Source organism: Ammodytes marinus (genome assembly GCF_949987685.1).
Source record: "Ammodytes marinus genome assembly, chromosome: 21".
Taxonomy (NCBI): domain Eukaryota; kingdom Metazoa; phylum Chordata; class Actinopteri; order Uranoscopiformes; family Ammodytidae; genus Ammodytes; species Ammodytes marinus.
In genome coordinates, this window is record NC_137225.1 from 6,129,215 (window position 1) to 6,148,614 (window position 19,400).

Genomic DNA, 19,400 nt, shown 5'->3' on the forward strand with positions numbered 1-19,400 from the left:
CAGTGTTAGTTTCTGTCACACATAGCGTTTTGCATTCAGGCCAAAAACTAAAATGTTGGTCTCATCTGATCTCATCACATGGCAGCAACTCAATGGATTTAGGGATGTAGACCTGGACAGGACAACTTGTTGAAGTTAAAACCGAGCAACAGAATGGAGAAGAAAGGGGGTTTAAGTGACTTTGAACATTGCAATGTTGATGGTGCCAGAAGGGCTGGTCTGAGTATTTCAGAAACTGCTGATCTACTGGGATTTTCACTCTAAACCATCTCTAGGGTTTACAGAGAATGGTCTGAAAAAGGAAAAATATCCAGTGAGCGGCATTTGTGTTGACAAAAATGCCTTGTTGATGTCAGAGGTCAGAGGAGGATGGGCAGACTGGTTCGAGTTGATAGAAAGGCAACATTAACTCAAATAACCACTCGTTACAACCAGGGTATGCATAACACCATCTCTGAACGCACAACACGACCAACCTTGAAGCAGATGGGCTACAGCTACAGAAGACCCCACCGGGTGCCACTCCTGTCAGCTAAGAACAGGAAACTGAGGCTACAATTCGCACAGGCTCACCAAAATTGTACAATATAAGATTGGAAAAATTTTGCCTGGTCTGATGAGTCTTGATTTCAGTTGCACAGTTCAGATGGTAGGGTCAGAATTTGGTGTAAAAAACATGAAAGCATGGATCCATCCTGTCGTGCACCATCAACCATGCCTCGTTCAAAGTCACTTTAACCCCCTTTCTTTCCCTTTCTGATGCCCGGTTTTACTTCATCACCTTTTCTTGACCATGTCTACATACTTAAATGCATTGAGTTGCTACCATGTGATTGGCTGATTAGCTATTTGTTTTTACAAGCAATTGTAAACAGGTGTACCTAACAAAGCGGCCGGTGAGTGTAGGCTTAACTACTGTAAGCATACATACTTACACCCTATAATTTACAAAGATTGTACATTTAACACAGCATTTTGACTTCTGCTTTTATTGCCCAAAGAATAACTTGATACTTATAAGATTGTATTACAAGTACTGATGAGGAACTGAATTGATGATACCCAGGGTGCATCGGCTCATGTCATGATTTAATGCTCTTGATGCAGTCATGCTTGCTGCCTTGTCAACAGGGCAAATGCTGCTGCAGCCCACTCATTCAATACTCTCCACTGGAACAGACTGCCAACAACCTGGCTGTCCTTAATAAGAAATGGCATTCAGGAACAGCAGTGTGAGACTCGTTGCCAGAATCAAAATGCTGTTCAGACTGTTTAAAAGCCAATCACACTATGAATGTTTAATGCCACATAGCTTGTTTTCTGTTCTGAAAAACAGACGGCTGACACAGCCTTACTGAAATGTATTCAGCTGCAAACAGATTAGCATTGTTTCTTTTTTGCTTCTTAGCATTTGTTTATGCATGATAGTCTCATAGAGATGCAGAAATGCATCTATGAAAAGAGTCCTGACTCAGAGGAAAGAATCATACCCCACTGAGTTTCCTCCTGCTCCTTCCCTCCCTCCCTCTGGTACCTGAACCCTAGGATAGCCTACTAGCTGATTAACAGGATCGAAAAGCGTGAAATGCAGCTCTCTTTGTATGTCTGGTTCTCTAATGCGATTATGGTTTTCATTTAAAACCTTAAACCTGTTAGTTTTGGAGGATTGACTCATGGCGCTTACCCAGTTATTACTTTTGTCGAGTTTAACTCTTTCCAATTGTGTTTTGAGTAATCTCCTCATGAAGAGGCTAGTCAGAGTGTTTTAGGCAGAGTTCTTGTGAGCAATATCAATGCAAAAAGGGGGGTTTGTAAGCTTAATTTGCTTCCATATGAGAATGCAGACCGGAGATGTACACTTTTCTTATTGACGTTTATTTCATGAACTGTAGTTGAACTTGTTTTAGGCAAAAGGCCAGTGGCTCATAGTGTAATATTTGTGGCAATGTGTCACTACATACGATTGAACCAAATTAATTTCAAAATGAAGATATACTGTATTTCTCAAAAATGTAAGCTTTTTTCTTCTTTACTTCAAATAAAGAACCCCAGGTCTCCCTGCAGTGCTGGATAAGCCCCTATCAGACTTTGCTATCAGTCAGATTGGTATCAACAACATTTCTTACCCCTAGTTGAAGCCTATCCCTCCCACCAGGCAAAAGCTTATCTAAGTGAGCCTTAGGTCAAGGGCGATGTTCGTTAATATGAAAATTCACTTTTGTTATGATATTTGCACATTAACCTTTTCAACCCATATGTTATCTAATCTAGCTAAACCTTTAATCTGAGGCAATTGCTCCTGGTGTCATCGCTAAATGAGGATTATCTCCATCATCAGTAAAAGTGAGGATTTCCTCCTGTAAAGTGACCTAGTCCCTATTCCTTCCTTCCCATGGCAAGCTCTGTTTAAATAGTGCTAATGCTGTTACGCAATGGAATTACCCATTTCATGTTGAATAAAACCTCGGATTCAAGCAACGGTATGCAACAACGGTCGGCTTTCATCCCCCTAAACACAACAACATTGTGTTTGGTTACAATGCCTTCTTGTGTGAAAAAGACTGGCATTGAAGGCTCTTGAATTTGGCAACTGGAAAAAAAGTGCAGATCTGCTGCCTTTTCATTACATGGCTCACTCAAAGAGAGCAATTAATGCTAAAGTTTATGGATAACATATGCTGCAGAGTAAGCTAAAATTAAACAGAACCACATGAGGACTGGCATTTCCCTACAGACGACCCTCACACCAACCTCCACATTTTCTCTAATTCATAAGCCACTGTACACTACTACTGATACTTCATTTACAAACTACGCAGTGAAATATGTAAGGCCGCCGCTTTTAAGGTCAACCAAACTTTTGTGAAAGCTGTTTATTAAAAACTGATAGCATTTTTAGCTGTGTAAGGGGCCAACTTACTGGTGGCTATCACCAGCGGCACGCTGCAGGGGCATGACGGCTTGCAGGTTGACAGTTTGGTGTCAGCTCCTTATTCATGGCCTAACTGAGATGAGGGCATAGTGGAACGAAGGGTAGCAGAGGGACAGCATGGGTGGCATACAATGCAGGACAGAGACCTAGATCAGGCCTCAGGGAGGACAAAACCTGCAGAGTTAGAGAGTGGAGTAAATAGTCCAGATTGCAAACATGAGTTATAGACTTGTGCAAAGAGGACAGTCTACCAAAATATACTGCACAACGAGCATAAAACAGAAAAACAGAATGCTTTTTGCACTGTGATCAAAACAAATTGAGTAACAGTGAGTAATGTTTCCCTGAAGAAGACACACAGATGTGTTAAAATAGCACACCCCTTCTAAAAGTAAAGAACTACAGACAAAAACAAATCTGGATTTAACAAGCTCAAGCATAACAACACCACAACAAAATGAATCTCACACAACAGGGGCTCGAACCACAAAGACGATAAGCCTGCCTCATAAAATATTCCACAGGAGCCGCACCTCTCCAGCACATTGTTCCCAGTCTCCTTGGATCTATAACAACTGACCAGAGTGGGTGTGTACTTGGCTAGTCTCTGGCCTGCATCTGTTAGGACTGTGCACGCACAGGGGTTTCTCAGGGATGACAGCCCATCACATTCAGCAAACAGCAACGGTACGCAGATTGCTTATCTATGTGACATCACTGTGTCCAGTGGAGGGGCCGTCTCTCTTCCTGGGGAAATGTGTGGTTGTGGGGCTAGAGTAGAGCCGACGGTGTCACAAATGTTTCAAATCAGGCTCTCTGCAGACCACAGTTTGTCCCGGGAAAAAAAGTTGGGAGTTGGAGGCCTGTTTTGGATGGGTGCAGAGGAATAAACAGCCCCATGCCATCATTTTACCAGCACTGACCTCTAGAAAGCATGATGTTCTCCACTTCAGGTAGACAGTAACTCAGCAACATAAAGTGGAGACATATTATCTGGGAACCTATCTGCCCCCTGGACACTTGCCATCCATCAGAAAAATCCCGCTAAGCTCGGGAGGCATGCAATTAAAGGAAAGGGCAATTATTACCTGTTCCAGCAATAAAAATATAAGGTTGCAAATCAGCTTTGTCCAATATGAAGTGTACATCTGTTTAAATGATAGTAACAACTAAAAAGATTTCACTGTCTAATACAAATGAGAGCTCTTCACCACGTTGCAATGTGCTTTCTGGAGGATCCACACCCTCCTGCTAGAGCATCAACAGGCAGGGCCTGCACAATTAGCTCATGGGGGAAAGGTTTGGCCCAAAAAGGCCCACTTATTTAGGTTATTTTGTTGAGCATATCCCATGGCAACACTTGTTTTTGCTTTTGTGAATGGCAGCTCACAGACAATAGCATGTGAGCCGCGAAGATATTCCCGCTGCATTAATGCCGCTGCAATGCCTCAGTCCAAAACTTATTACAGTCAGATTCCACTGGCAGTGAAATCAAAGGCAGGGCGGGATGGGGCTTGAGGGGGAGGTGTTTTTACTCAACCTATGCAGCTTGAAACAGTGTGACCAGTTTCTGATTGATCTCAGACTGTTACAAAGTAGTCCAGCCGAACATTTTTCCAATGGACTGTCTGTGTTTTAATCCAAAGAAAAATGCTTAATCACAAATGCCGTAAGCGCAAAAACAGTATGGCTAAGAGCTCATTAATGCAAAAGGCGGCGAAAGCTGTGCAGCAACCACATGACACTGACGATGTGATGGTAATTATAACAATAGACTCATTCCCCATTGTGCAGCCGGCTTCAGCTGAAATGTAGCGAATTGACGTCATGATATTTCCTTAGACTTGAATGCATCCATCGCTCATATGGAGGACGTTCCAAAACACGACAGCTCATGCCAACGTTCACTCATACAAGGGGGAGAAAAACACATAAATGAGAGGCTATTAGACACGCTAATCCACCAAGGTACTGTTCGGAAACACAGTAGGCTTCACCTGCGCTGAACTGTTTCCTAACCCATGCTGTTTCTGAGCATGCCAAACTGGCTTCATGGTAATTAGTGTCTGTCAAGGTCTGGGGCTTTGCTAGAGATGACAGTGGCATGGTTTATCAGACCAGAAACAGAGTGATCAAAGGGGTTAGCACACTCTGGCTTTCTGCTAATCAGATGGACTATGCATGCCTCTCGCACAGTATTATCAAAGGGAAAGGTACAGTCCAACATCAGTGTATGTTACACGACAAAATCCCAGAGACTATGTCTTATCAGGAAAGTTTAAGCACATGAAGGCCATGAGGTTATATTTATACATATGACATAAGAATGCCATGCAGATTACAGGTGGGATGAAAAGGCTTGCGTACACAGTGTCATTTATATATGTTGTCATGATGGATGGCCTGATGATGAATGTGGAAAACTGCTGTGTAAACACATGAAAATTATTGGTCAGGGTTATCTAAAGGGCTTAATCAGAGCACTGGCATAACAACTGACACCCAGAAATCACGAAGCAGGCAGCTCAACCATCTGCAAAACATATGAACATCACTGGACATAATCCAGCTAAGGGCATAACAATATACAGTATATGCTTGCTCAAGGTGCATTCTATTTTGGGCCGTGCAATTCACTGCCGTGCCTTCTCGCTCAGGAGGCACAGTGGCAGATGTCAGTCGCTTTCACACGTTTCTGGCTGGCTTCACCCACAAGCCTACTTCCTCCTGCCTGCGTCACCCCTACTCTGACATCACATGTGACATCAGGCAGGAGCTCTGAGGGGATCCCAGTAGCCAGGCAAAACAGCAGATGACTTTCAAAAAGGCTTCGCGGCTAAAGCTATCCAATGGCGAGAAAACTCATTTTCTCGATGCATTTGGCCTAGAAAAATAAAGCTGAGGACGGGCAGAGAGCGAGGAGATAGTGGAGAGATAGTGCACACACGCATGATGGCTGGAAAAGGGAAACTCTAGCCTGGGGATAACCAGACTATTCCTGCAACACCAGGATGTTATCAAAGCCCAAAACTTATCGCCTGGACCACTCCTAAGTTGAACTGGTATGACTCATTTCATGGCTGTGGAGGGGCCCCTTCCAGTTTCGCTGACCAACCCTTTCCTCCGCTGCTGGAAGGAATTAATGAGCTGCTTCCCCTCTTAATACACCACCCCTCCAATCCCCACCCCTCCTCAGGGCATCTAGCAGGGCCTTGTGTTCACACACCATCCCCAGTCTCAAGGATGTGTGAAAGACCCACCACAATATACCAACAACCCCCCCCCCCCCCCCACACACACACACACGATTTTTTTCCAAGTGTTTCCTGTGAAAATGCAGGTTAGCCCAAACTGGTCTGGGCTATGTTTTATACAGCACTTTGTCTTTTGAACTCGCTTCTTTCAACAAATCCATCCTGCACACATGCTTGCTTCTTTACTGACATTTACCAACAGCATGATGCAAGCTCAATGAGCTATGAAAGGTCTTGGCAAAGAAGGAACGGATCTCCTGGGAAATGTAATGGTACTTCCATAAATACTATGAATAACACCTTAAAGTAAGGCCTGAAGATAATGACAGAGCGTAACCCCGGATTGGAGTGAATTTATCAAATCTGCTGGGATGAAATGGAACAGAAAAACCCAGACTATATATGGCGGTCCTCCTCTAGATCTAAAAAATTTAAAATAAAACTAAGTGAAAACATTATCTTGAACTTGAACACATCAGGTGAAATAATGGATCTGAAAGTCTGGCCTCTAGAGGTCCCTAACTGACAGTAAGAATGTATAGTGGACCTTCTAAAATTAAAGCCATTAAGCAATCTTTGGGTAGCCTTACCCTGGCCTATGACTCAAGAGCAGAGCATCCCAATGTTTAATCCATGGAATCTTGCAGGCTACTTAATATCATAATTACAAATGAAGGTTATATGTTCAAAATAAAAACGTAAATCTTATGCACATGTCATGCATTCATCAATGTTCAGCAAACTGACAGCAGAACAGTTATTTTGATATGCTAGTCATGCAAGGATATGAATATGAGGCGGTGTGTGCATGGGAAAAGCTAGGAGAAGAGAGGTCAAGCAGCAGCCATCGTCATGCGAACAGCAGGTGTGACAGAGTGGCAACAACATGCAAACATCAAAGCAGCCTAAAACTTGGCATACCATTTGCCGGAGGGGAGGGGGGTGGGGGTATTTGGAGTTCTTTTCCATCGCCATTTGGTGTGTTCCTGAGCGCCCGACCCGAACCTATCGTCCGCTGTTGGCTACACAGCGCCACCGGACCCCAGCGCTGTCACCATGTCGTTATAAAATGATTGACAGTGGCTTGGCATGATGCTATAGCCCCCGCTGGTTCCGTTGCAGGTTTGCAGCCGTAGCATCATAGCATAGCCAAGGATGCGCGCAGTTCACACTCAGACGCAGGGAGAAACCATGCCAAATCCCCGTTAAAACATCTGCACGTTTAAGGTTACTTCACAGTAAAGGGATAGACGCATGTCTGCCCTGACCTGTTGTAAGACTCAAAATAGATCATAAATAGCGGGCCGTGATGGAATTCGGCTGATGGATGACCCACTACAGAGGCTGTATTCTGGTGATCGCTCTGTTTTATAACTCCTATCATCCATCACAGATGGAGGAGGAGATGTTAGGCAATTCTACAAGTTAAAATAAGTAGAAGATGTTTGCATACAGGATGGCTACCGAATGCCAGTCGTGTATGCCGTCTTTCACTCGCGTCCCTATAATTAGTGTCCCCCCTCTATTATGTGAGCTAGGATGTAAAACTGCGTAATTTGGACAGTTTGGCCTCTCTCCCACAGCACAGAGAAGAACGGCACAGTGGGGCTAACGTTAGCCCGGCTAGCTCCATCAGCAATCTTTAACCTTCAGCTGAGATACGTAGGAGCGCGTCCGTCCTGCGAACAGCGGCAGCCGCCGCCTCCGCCGCACACACTCCAAGTTAGAAGAAAAATAAAAGAGCGCCCTCCTCCCACACTCCTTCACCTTCTATTATGTCTCGTCCGCCAAAAAGTGCCACGGTGCCTCAGTGCCTGTCCTAAATCATTTAAATCCTTCGCATAGGAGGTAGGGGAAAGCCAGCCAGTCGGACAGGAGAGAGCCTGCAAGTTGAGGGACCGCTGGAAAATGTTGAACGCAGCTCGGGGCAGATGTGACTCTCAACCTCTGTCTGCTGCTCCTCATAACAGAACAGCTGCTCGTCTCCTCAGTCGATCGCATGTGTCGCGGAATTAGAAAGCAAAAAACAACAACACACACATCCGCACAACCCAAGCCAAACACATTCAAGGCTCTACCTACTAGAGACACTCTTTTTACCTGTGAAATGCTCCGTTGCGTGGCCGCCTAGTCCCCACCAGCGCTCATCCCCACTCCGCCGCTGCTCTGGACGGACTGAGCTGGGAACTGCTGCTGAGGGAACAGCCCCGCTCTAGCTACAGCACAGCACTGAAGGAGGAAACATCCCTCTTCTCCAGCGGGGAGGCAGCTGGATGCTGCTCACTGATAAGGTCACTTCACACTCATGCAGGCAGTCAGTCAGTCAGTCTTTATATCTATCTATCTATCTATCTATCTATCTATCTATCTATCTATCTATCTATCTATCTATCTATCTATCTATCTATCTATCTATCTATCTATCTATCTATCTATCTATCTATCTATCTATCTATCTATCTATCTATCTATCTATCTATCTATCTATCTATCTATCTATCTATCTATCTATTGTGTCCTTTATTAGGCAGAGTACATGAATTAAATGCTTATTCAATAATCAGAATCAGAATGATTGATCACTTGCCAATACGAATGTGTGTAATCTGACCCGTCTCCTTGTATCTGTCTCCCACAGGCAGCAGAGCACAGGCTGAGGATAACACTAGAATAAATGGCCTACTCACATGATGACGTAGGCTACCATTCTACCCTCAACTTGCTGTCCTGCTGTCAACATTATGCCAAACTTTCAGTCAATTCACTGATTAGCCAATTGGCAGAAAATTAATCAGCAACAGTTTCGTTAATCGATTTATCAGCTACTGTAAGTTACAGTTTTTCTCAGTCGCCTTGGTGCTTTTCTCACATCACTATTAACATTTGCATAGCAGTTAGTGCATTTCTCAAAACAATTAGTGCAAACTGCAAAACCTATTGGATAACCTGCGAAAGTACGTCACTTGCTCAAAATGGATAGTCTATTCCTCAAAAGCAAGTATTCATGTCAATGAAACTGCCAGTGTCATCAAAATGAGAAGTCTTGACACCATCGTTTATGAACAAGATAGTCAAATGGCTTTGTCATGTTTTCATTATGACAGTTTATTCTCTCAGTGTTTTCCAATGCAAAAAAAAGGTCAGAACTCAGTGACACTACCTGAAAATGCTCAAGACAGCACTATACACTACTTGTACAGCCATTTGAAAACTACAGTAAAGTTACACATTGCTGTAGTTAGGGGAGTAAGTGAGTACACAACACTGAATACGCATGTTTCACATTTTTACTATATGCTCTTTGCAATTCTACAGCATTGTGCAAAAGAAAAATACACTTCAGTCACTTATTTAGAACAAACATAAAAAACAGCCTTTTGGTAGAGCTGTGCACAAATGTGAACAATATAACAGGACATATTGTAACTGAACATATATAGGTAAATCATTCTGGCACATCCAGACTTTCCTGTCTGTCTGGCCACGTATTTTCATCTACATCACAACGGATATTATCCCTTGCAATGCAGCGAGGAAAGTACAACTAATACTTCACACACCTCCTCGTGAGTGAAAGCTGACGTCCACCTGAGAGCAATTGTTCAATTTAGGAGACATTTCCAGGAAAAAATTATAAAGAAAGGTCTAAAATTTGCTTGACAGAATTTGATAACTAGTTCAACAATTTTGTATGTAATGACTCAAGCAATGAAATGAAGACTATTAGTTTTATTGGGAACGACTATTCAGCATCCATAAGTATGGTTAATTTTGACTGACATGACATAAGCAAATTAAAATGTTATAAAACAGCAGAGAATTGTATGAAAGCAACTGATACATGTCGAAAAGCATTTGCAATTTGTTCAGAGAAAGGAGAAATTGCTACTATGATGTGCTCAAATGACTAAATGTTGCAGAGGTTGAACTAATAGTTGTGAGAATTTTCATTCTGATCTGAGAAAAGCACCAAAGCAACTGAGAAAAACTGTAAATTATCAATCAACAAATCCATGAGTTCTCTGGTTCCATGTTGTGGGTTGTTTTCAAATATGTCAATGTTCTGCTTTGCCTTTTCTTGCATTCTAATACATTGAAAGTCTGCAGGGGTTGAACTGTTTTTCTGACAAATCAGCATTTGTTGACATCATTAGGGCTGAATATATATGTTTTCACTGTCCTATAGACCAAATAATGAATCTTTTAATTGAAAAAATAATCAGTAGTATCATGTTTACTGTAATGTAAATAGTTGTATTTTGCAGCACTGGACAGCGAATATGAAAAAGAAACACTAAACATGTATCTGCTAAAACCTCATGTAGTACTATTTTAAATAACATGGTTATCATAAAAAGTTATTTACAGCAATTGATCAAACCTTGGTCCACTTTTCTTGTTTTGGTTCTCCTGTAAGGGTTTGCCAAAACCTACTTTACGCCCGTTCGGCTCCAGGCCTTCAGAGCTGAGCGATGTACAACCTCTCCAACCTCTTTAAAAGAACAGAGGACCCTTAAACCTCCACAATATTGACACAGATGTTGCATATAAACCGAATTCCCCTGAAACTAAGGGAGGCTGGTAGGCTTCTGTCGGCCCTCGCCTTTGTATTCCCCCCAGTGGAAATCATGTTAGTGGGGCTGCCGTAGAATCTGACCAGTCAAAATGTGTAATGACCGCTGTGTGAGTTCCACTTAGCCTGATCACAGCTGTTAATGTGTCCTCTTGGCGATAGCTGCAACAGTATAGAATGCTCATGTTTACATCAAGTCAGCTTAACTTAAAATGACCTACTCGATCATTATCTCCTTTCCTGTAAAGCTAGCCATTGTTACAGTTGTTCACTTGACATATCCTGTGGCCACTGCTATATGGAGACAAACCTCCATAATGACTTAATAGAGTCCAAGATACAGTGTTGGTTTAGTTCCCTGTCGGCGCTTGTACACAGTTCTTCCAATAGAGTGGAGCATTTAGAGGGCATAGGTTATGACTTAAGACTGGATAACATGTTAGAGCATGGACAAACTGAGAAAAAAAGTGAGCGGAACCTGACAAAAACAATGGAAGTGATTTAAGATACTGTAACTGCTGCGGTACAGTAGTTTGGGAAAAGGCATATCATTTAATTTGGCCTGTGACTTACTGGCATCTGCTCAGTATCACCGAAGGTCAACACTCCCGCTGCTTGCTGTGTTCATAGAGTGCACGCATAGCTAGAGCACAATGCACCCGACTATCTGGCTGTGTGTCTGTTTCCAATTGTGCCGCACATATGCAGCTCATATGCGGCACACTGAAATGTGGTGCAGAAGGCGCTGATGTCACTGCTCTGTTCGCAAGTTGTGGTTTTGAGTTTTAGGCGTTTGTGAGCTTGGTGAGCATGCGCTGTGGGCTGCTTGCAGTTGCCACGCCCCAATTCCCCCCAGAACTTGGGTCCAACAACATCTTGACTCTGTAGGTGAGTGGGGGTTTTATGTGAATCCTCTAGTCAGTGAGTAATATACGAACCCATGAGAGAAAAAACTTCAACATGATTTCATGAATTTTGAGATTCAAGATTCAAGAACCTTTATCCTTCACGTATGCAGACAACCATTACAGGAGCAGTCGTAGAAAATAAATGATTGAGTCTCAGTCCCCTTCAACAATGCTTAACTTAAAGGTGTGGTTAAGCAATTCTGGTGAATCGCGAAAAATGTCAAATAAATAAAAATAAAAAACTATTACCCTTCTTCCTGAAAGTTCCTGAAAAAATTGATACCACACTCATATCCGATAAATATGACGCTGCAGCCGGAAGACAGCTAGCGTAGCTGAGTATAGAGACTGGAAATAGGGGCAAACAGCTAGCCTGGCTTGGTCAGAAGGTAGAAAATGTTTTAAAGAGATAGATTTACGTTTTAGGCCTAATAATAAACGGTCAAATTTGAAGCATAATACGTTTAATATCCTAATACAATCTTATCAACACCATCTCTTACAGGATAGATATAAAAGAAAACAGAGGACATGAACTGTTAAAAGACTGCATGTCCCTATTATTATGTCCAATAAGCGCATGTGTTGTATTGCATACTGTTGTGTTACCTGAACCGAGATGAGGCTCACATCAAAGGTGTCTGTGGAAAGAGGCTTGCTGCAGTAGCTTAAAATAGATCAGCAGGTAATGGGCTTTGGAAGGCTGTAATTGTAGCAATCCTAATGTAGCGAGTGCGGCCACCTTTTAGAGTTTGGCATGGGCCAGACAGATTACCGTCGGGGGCTACCGTGCCACCTGGCAAACACCAACCCTTCTGTGATCGCTCTAATTTACGGCCACCAGTCATGCAGGAGCTGGCATGCAGTTTTTGTTGGAGTTTGCTTCTGACAAATAATTGATGATTATTTGAACGTTCTTATTGGCGACAGAAAGAAAACCAAACAGCAACTTGCCAGGCCATTTGAAAGATGTAGAGGGTTGTGAAACCATTTACAGATGAAATGTATTTAAATATCACCTTGATGGCTAGCTCTCAAAGAGAATGCCAAAGAAGAATGATTGTATGCTGCTTCTAGTCCTGCTAGCTGATTTCACCAGTTGGATGCTTTTTTTCATTCAGAAAGAATGTGCTAAACTTGGCTCGGCTATTATAACTGCGCATTTGTGGGCCTTGTGGACCAAAATTGTCCATTTCCCATCAGAATCCATCTGCAGACCTATAATTAGGATTATTTTAGGAGCGCCAGAGTATCCAGTGGCCACTGAATCCTCTGAATCTCTCTTACAGAGCCACAGGAGCTGCACTGCACCCAAACAATCACACCGCAGTGTAACCTAAACACAACACTGATTCTGTGTAACATTCCTCTATCCGTCACCACCGTCTCGCATTAAGTTGTGAATCAACAGCAGGAATCCATTGTCAACATTTGGGGTGTAGCTGGGCAGCGATTATGAACATATGCTCCTTGTTTACTACTCAGTGAGGCTTTTGTCTGTTGGTTACAAAATGTCCAAATACCAAACTTGTTTGAAAACAAAATGTGTTAGTCACTGATCACATGCTGTGCAATGATTACTTTTCAAATACACTGAGACGCAGTGTGGTCATTACATCATATCCCCAACACTGGTGATCTAATCTACTCAGTTTCTCCCTCCGGAAAAGGCTTTTATTTTTCTAGGATGTGATCCCACAGCAACTGGTCAGCAACTACCTGAAACAGCAAAGAGAAAAAGGAAAACAAGCAGTGATGTTTAAAAGCCCTAACAAAGACACACGCACACACACACACACACACACACACACACACACACACACACACACACACACACACACACACAAACACACAGAGTCCTATGCTCACACAAACAGAAGCAACTGAATCTTCTCAATATGATTTTTAAGGCCTTGTCTTCCCACGTAACACTACCACACAATCAAACCAGCTCCGCACCAACAAAGCAAATCCCCTAAACAGCTTGGTTTTTGACGAAGTAAAGTGCCCACCGTAACCAAGGACAGATGTGGAGAGGGCCTGACTGTATGAGGTCTGGGCCTCCCTGGCGGTATCGCACCACCCACAGGCATCTGCTCAGGAGATCTGAGGGCCCGACCAGGGATTTGTCTTGTGTTTTGGTGCAGCCCGTGGATTGTGGTTATTGTTATAAGGTAAGAGATCTGTGGGGAAGGGGGCACGCGAAGCCACTCACAATACATGAGGATCATGTAAAGCCCCCTCACCTCTGAACCCACGGTGTGAACAGCTGCCTCGTGTTGATGCACAGATTCACTTTGATCCACCTTGATCCCGATTCACGAAGACAATTGTATTCATAATGTGTTGGGAGCTGCTTTTGAAAAATTGCATGAGGTTGATCTACCTGTTTTTATTATCGGACTGTTCTAGTGAAATATTCTCCCACCCAAGGCCGGATTATCCCTCTCAGTGGGCCATAGGGCAAGAGGTTAGCTGGGGCCACCTACTGAGCCCCCCCTGTTACTGATTTATATTTTTGAACATTTAATTATACATATTATATTAAAGGTTATAAAACATGGAGGTAAACATGCAGTAGTTGCCTTTAAGATATTCCTAGTTGGTTTATTTTCCTCCCTGGTATGAAGCATTGACACCCAACGATACCTTTACAAATCAGCCATGTTTGATGATACATACATTTCAGCAGTCATTTGGTTCACTTATTTAGGCTATTTAATTATTTTTCCCCTAAAACTGACTAATTTTACTTTTAGGGAATGGCTTTCTGCCTTTTTCAGAAAGCCTTACTTACTAACCTGTCCATATCACTTATTGTTAACTAGGCTATATAATACACTATATTTACTGTCCAAAATGGCAGTATTATCAGCTTATATATTGGCTCAACAAATATTTAGCTTTAATTGTCACAGTATCCAAGAAACTACCAGCTGCACTATAGGCTACACTCTAAGGAAACACCTCTTAACCAGGACCTTAACACCTTGTGCTGCAAACCAAGTGTCCGTGTAAAAACTAGTTAGCAAGTGAGTGCCACTGGCTGTTACCAACATTTGTTACAGTGATTATTTGTCTTTCTGTCAATGGATGGACCTTGGAGAATGGCTGGTTTAAAAGAAATACTGCATTGCACTGAGGAAGCAGTTTGCAAAAATACAAGTGTATTGCTTGTTTCAGTGTATCACAGCTTTTTCACCAAGGACTGCAAAATAGTGAGCGATCTGGCTGCCTTCCTCATCTGTCTCTCTCAAGATTTAATTTAATTTGGTCTAGGCTGCTTTAATGGAAGGATTTTAATGATGAAATAATTGTTGGGAGTGGAACCAATGAAGTAAGAATACACCCATTCTCCCCTCACGCTAATTGGAAAATGAAATTAATCCACCCTTCATTCTGCAATTGCCAGCCTGAGATGTCCTTAACCCTAAAACACTAACACTTATTCACTAAGGCAGGGTGTATTTCATGCGATATACCCAATAAAAAATACTTCTCATCAAAATATATTAAAGTACAACAATACATGGCAAATTTAGGTACTTTTCTTTTCCCCCTATACAACCTCCTAAAACGAGTAAAAGGTATAAGGGATGGACCCTACAAAAAGGCTGTAAAATTTGTGAAAAATTAGCCAATCGTTAAAAAGAAAAAGAAAGAAAATGGGGCTGGGAACTTGTTCTTTGGTCCACCCATTTCTGGGACATGTGAGCGTTGTCTGGTGAAGGCACAGTCTCCCTATATCAGTGACAACAGTGGGAGAGATAAACAAAAAAGGGCATTTTTTGAGAGGAGAAAAAAAATATATATATATATATATCAAACTAAATATTTGACCATTTAAATTCCCTTTGACATTACCCCTAAGTGATACTGTATGTATTCATAAAAAAATTACTAAATAAATATTACATGCCTATTCCAGGAGCACTCTAACTTACCTTAGCGCACATACAGTCTCCATACAGTTGCATTGAAAAAAAACTATACTCCAACACCATCACTATGCTGGGTGAAATTCACTCTAACACCTTCCTGCTGAAAGAAACAGGGATGGGAGCATGGAACCATTTCTACTTTCTAAGACGTCATTGTGCAACTTGAAGGTACTGAAGGACCCAGGCAACTCAGACAGCAGCAACACAATGAAAACCCTGAAACACAATCGGGTGGCTAAAATTCACCCGGGGTTAGTGTTCTAGGTTTAAAGAGCTGGCAATGGCACCAGACCCCCACTTGGAGAATATCTAGGTTACATTTGAGTTGGTTACAATAAGTGTATGTGAATAAACTGTTAACTAATGCTTAGTTAATGCTATCAACAGTAAGTTAACTGTTGATGCTTAGTTATAAATAGTGAGTTATTGTTTGGTTAAGTATTAACTATACTTGGTTAATTAATGCTTAGTTAAGCATTTCCTTAGCATTTATTATGGTTAGTTAATGATGAGTTTATGTTTAGTATGCATTTACTAAGCATTAACTAACAGTTAATTATTGTACCCTTACATGTAAGTAAGTAAGTAACAATATAAGTGTTACCTTAGTCCCCTTAGCCCCTTTTCTGCGGAAATGTGTGATTTTTTTACAATGTTTGCTGGAAGGCAGTAGCAGGATGGACACATCACATCAGACCTGGTAACCCACAGAGACCTGATAGAGCACACAGGGGCACTGGCCTCACTGCTCTCACTCAGTGACACGTCACATCGGGTTGAATGCAACAGTATGTCTTCCATTATCTGAATTAGATAAGATATAGATGCTTTGTGAAGGCAGGACATGCGGTGCCTATGGGAGAAATATTTGACCCCTGTTAGTGGTATGAGTCATACAGATAAGTGCCGTCGTGCAGACATCATGGCTAATTTGATATGTCCACATCAGAGTCGGCATCAGTAGACTTTTTGCAGAGGAACTGATGGCTGTCGTGCTCCGTTGCTTATACACATGAGAACTGGAGGGTATCAACAGAGTCATGGTGATCCAATTCACATGAAACCGTCTGCAGCCAAGATACCCAAGTCCCACTGTGCCTTTCATAAATCATTATGTTCCCCTCATTTAACTGCATGTATCATTTGGATGACAGATCCTACTCGGAGTATATGTGCACTCTGAGATGGATCACTCTTTTTTTTCGGAAAGAGCTTGCCAGACAAACTCAGGGATTCACTGTGTGTGTTTTGCCATCCCAGTGTGCTGTTTGCACTCCTCCTCGCTCATCTAAGTATCACTGGGCTGTAATGTGGCAAAACACACACAATCCCGGCAACACACCCACCCACACACACACACACACACACACACACAAACACACACACACACACACACACACACACACACACACACACACACACACACACACACACACACACACACACACACACACACACACACACACACACACACACACACAAACACACGCACACACACCCTGTCCCCGATTTCTCATGGGATCTGACTCCAGACAGACACCCTCAGTGAGCCAGACATGGAAAAGTGAGGGAAGGAAGATGGGAGAGTGCCAGAGGGAAAATACAGGCTTATCGTGTAGACAGCCACAGTGTTTCCAATATGCAATTTTTTTATATATAAGTTTGCAGTAATGCGTAACAATTACACCACAGCTAGCCAATTAGCAGTCTGACAAAGCAGAGAAAGTGTGTTATTTCAGGACCTTAATGGTGGGGGTGATGAAAAGGTGAGAGCCGCAGTTTTTAAAGGGTTTCTTCACCCACACACTGACTTTTCTCACTTGAGGGCTAATGGTTCTCTAGCCACGCAGAAAACCTTAATTTGGTGATTTACTTTTTATACATTTATACAATTGTGTCAACAGACATATAGGATAATGCAAAGAACACACTGTCAGCAGTGTTCATTCAACAAATCTGTACAAATGGTTGGCCTGTTATAGTAAGACGTTTTTTCTGTACTGACGCATTGCTGTAAAATAATGATGGTAATACTAAATTCAAATGTAATTTTTCAACGCATTAAACATTGCAACCTAGATAATTTTTACCTTTCATCATTTAGACAGGTAAATCCTGGTGTGACCCGGGCTAGCCGCAAGATACTAGCTTAGCCTATGGAATCTATTGAAGGTTTCTTTCATCTGTCTTCCGGAGGAAATTATATACAGTTTATTCCTGGAGTTGAGGCCTACTTGTGCTGCCTCCCCAGCACACCACAGTGTGTAAAAGAGGATGCTGGTGACCACCGACTGATAAAACATGAACAGAAGTTTACTACGGATATTAAAAGATTGCAACCTTCTTAAAAAAATACAGTCTGCTTTGGCCTTTCTTGTACAGGTGGTCGGTATTTATTGCCCAGTCCAGCTTTTTGTCCAGCCACACTCCAAGGTACTTGTAGCTGCCCACAGTTTCCACCTCTACCAATCGATGTCCACTGCTTGGGGACGAGGCCTTGACTTCCCAAAGTCTATCATCAGCCCTTTTGTCTTCGATGTATTCAGCTGCAGGTTGTTTGAATGGCTCCAGGTGACAAAGTCCCTCACTAGTCCTGTACTCCTCCTCTTGGTCACCCCTAATACACCCCATGATGGCTGTGTCGTCAGCAAACTTCTGGACGTGACATGATTCAGAGTTGTGGCTGAAGTCTGAGGTGTATAAGGTGAAGAGAAGAGGGGCCAGCACAGTCCCCTGAGGCGCCCCAGTGCTGCTGATTAAGATGTCAGATGTGGTGTCCTTCGATCGGAGATCCAAGTTACCAGGTGGGGGACCACATGCATAGCTGACAGTTTGTTTTGTAGTATAAGGGGCTGGATTGTATTGAAGGCACTTGAGAAGTCTAGGAACAGAATCCTAACTGTGCCCGCCCCCTTGTCCAGATGTGAGTGGGCCCGGTGTAGGAGATACAGGATGGCATCCTCCACACCAACCCCTGTCTGGTAGGCAAACTGTAGAGGGCCCTGAGCCTGCTGCACCTGAGGCCTGAGGTGTCTGAGAAGGAGCCTCTCCAAGGTCTTCATCAGATGTGATGTGAGTGCCATCAGTCGGAAGTCAGTCAGCTTGCTAGATCTTTTTTTTTTGGAACCGGAACTATGCAAGATGTCTTCCAGAGGGTGGGCACTCTCCCTAGTTGTAGGCTGAGGTTGAAAACGTGCTGCAGAGGCTCCCCAAGTTCAAACCTGTTGACAAAGATATATTAAGCTGGTTTACCCTCTATTACAACCTTATGGAGTAAGTCAAACAAGGAAAACAATGTTGAAAATGTGATGGAAATTTGATGTTTATTTCTTATGTCATATATTAAATTGAGAGAGGTAACAGTCTCACAGTGCAGGTCAAATGTTGCCCCTTTTTGTTTTCCCCAGTGAATTGGAAGCTTCAGTAGACATTCAAGTCACACGCTTCATATACTCCATGATTTATTCATGAAATCTCTTTCCATTGCACTTTGGCGCATTTTATTTCCCCCATTCCAAGCAAAGCGTAAAAACGTTTCTGTGATATTTTTAGTTTCCATCACATCTGAATTTCCGTTCTGGCAATTGAAAATATGCTTGAAAAAGTGGAGGGATATACACTTGCTGAACTATTCCTTTCATTTTGTTAGTTGATACCTTACTATAAAACTATTGATTATAGCCACTTTGTTGAAAACATTGTTTTCCAGTGTATCCTTGACAAACCAAGGCTTAGAATTAGAAATAAGCAGGAACAACTATTTTAATAATTTTTCCCAGTTAACCAACCCAA

General features: G+C 42.5%; 1 protein-coding gene across 3 annotated transcripts in view; it reads right to left on the reverse strand.

Annotated features, from left to right (window-relative positions):
- Nucleotides 1-17,770, reverse strand: part of jcada (junctional cadherin 5 associated a) — a 30,635-nt gene extending 12,865 nt beyond the window's left edge. For 2 of the 3 annotated variants that reach the window (XM_080050256.1, XM_080050254.1), the window contains exon 1: nucleotides 8,287-8,389. The gene's annotated coding sequence lies outside the window, so the exon portion shown is untranslated. Of the gene's footprint in view, nucleotides 1-8,286; nucleotides 8,390-17,698 lie in introns of those variants that run through there. The other variant, XM_080050255.1, reaches the window with a different exon arrangement.
- Nucleotides 17,771-19,400: the final 1,630 nt, after the last annotated feature.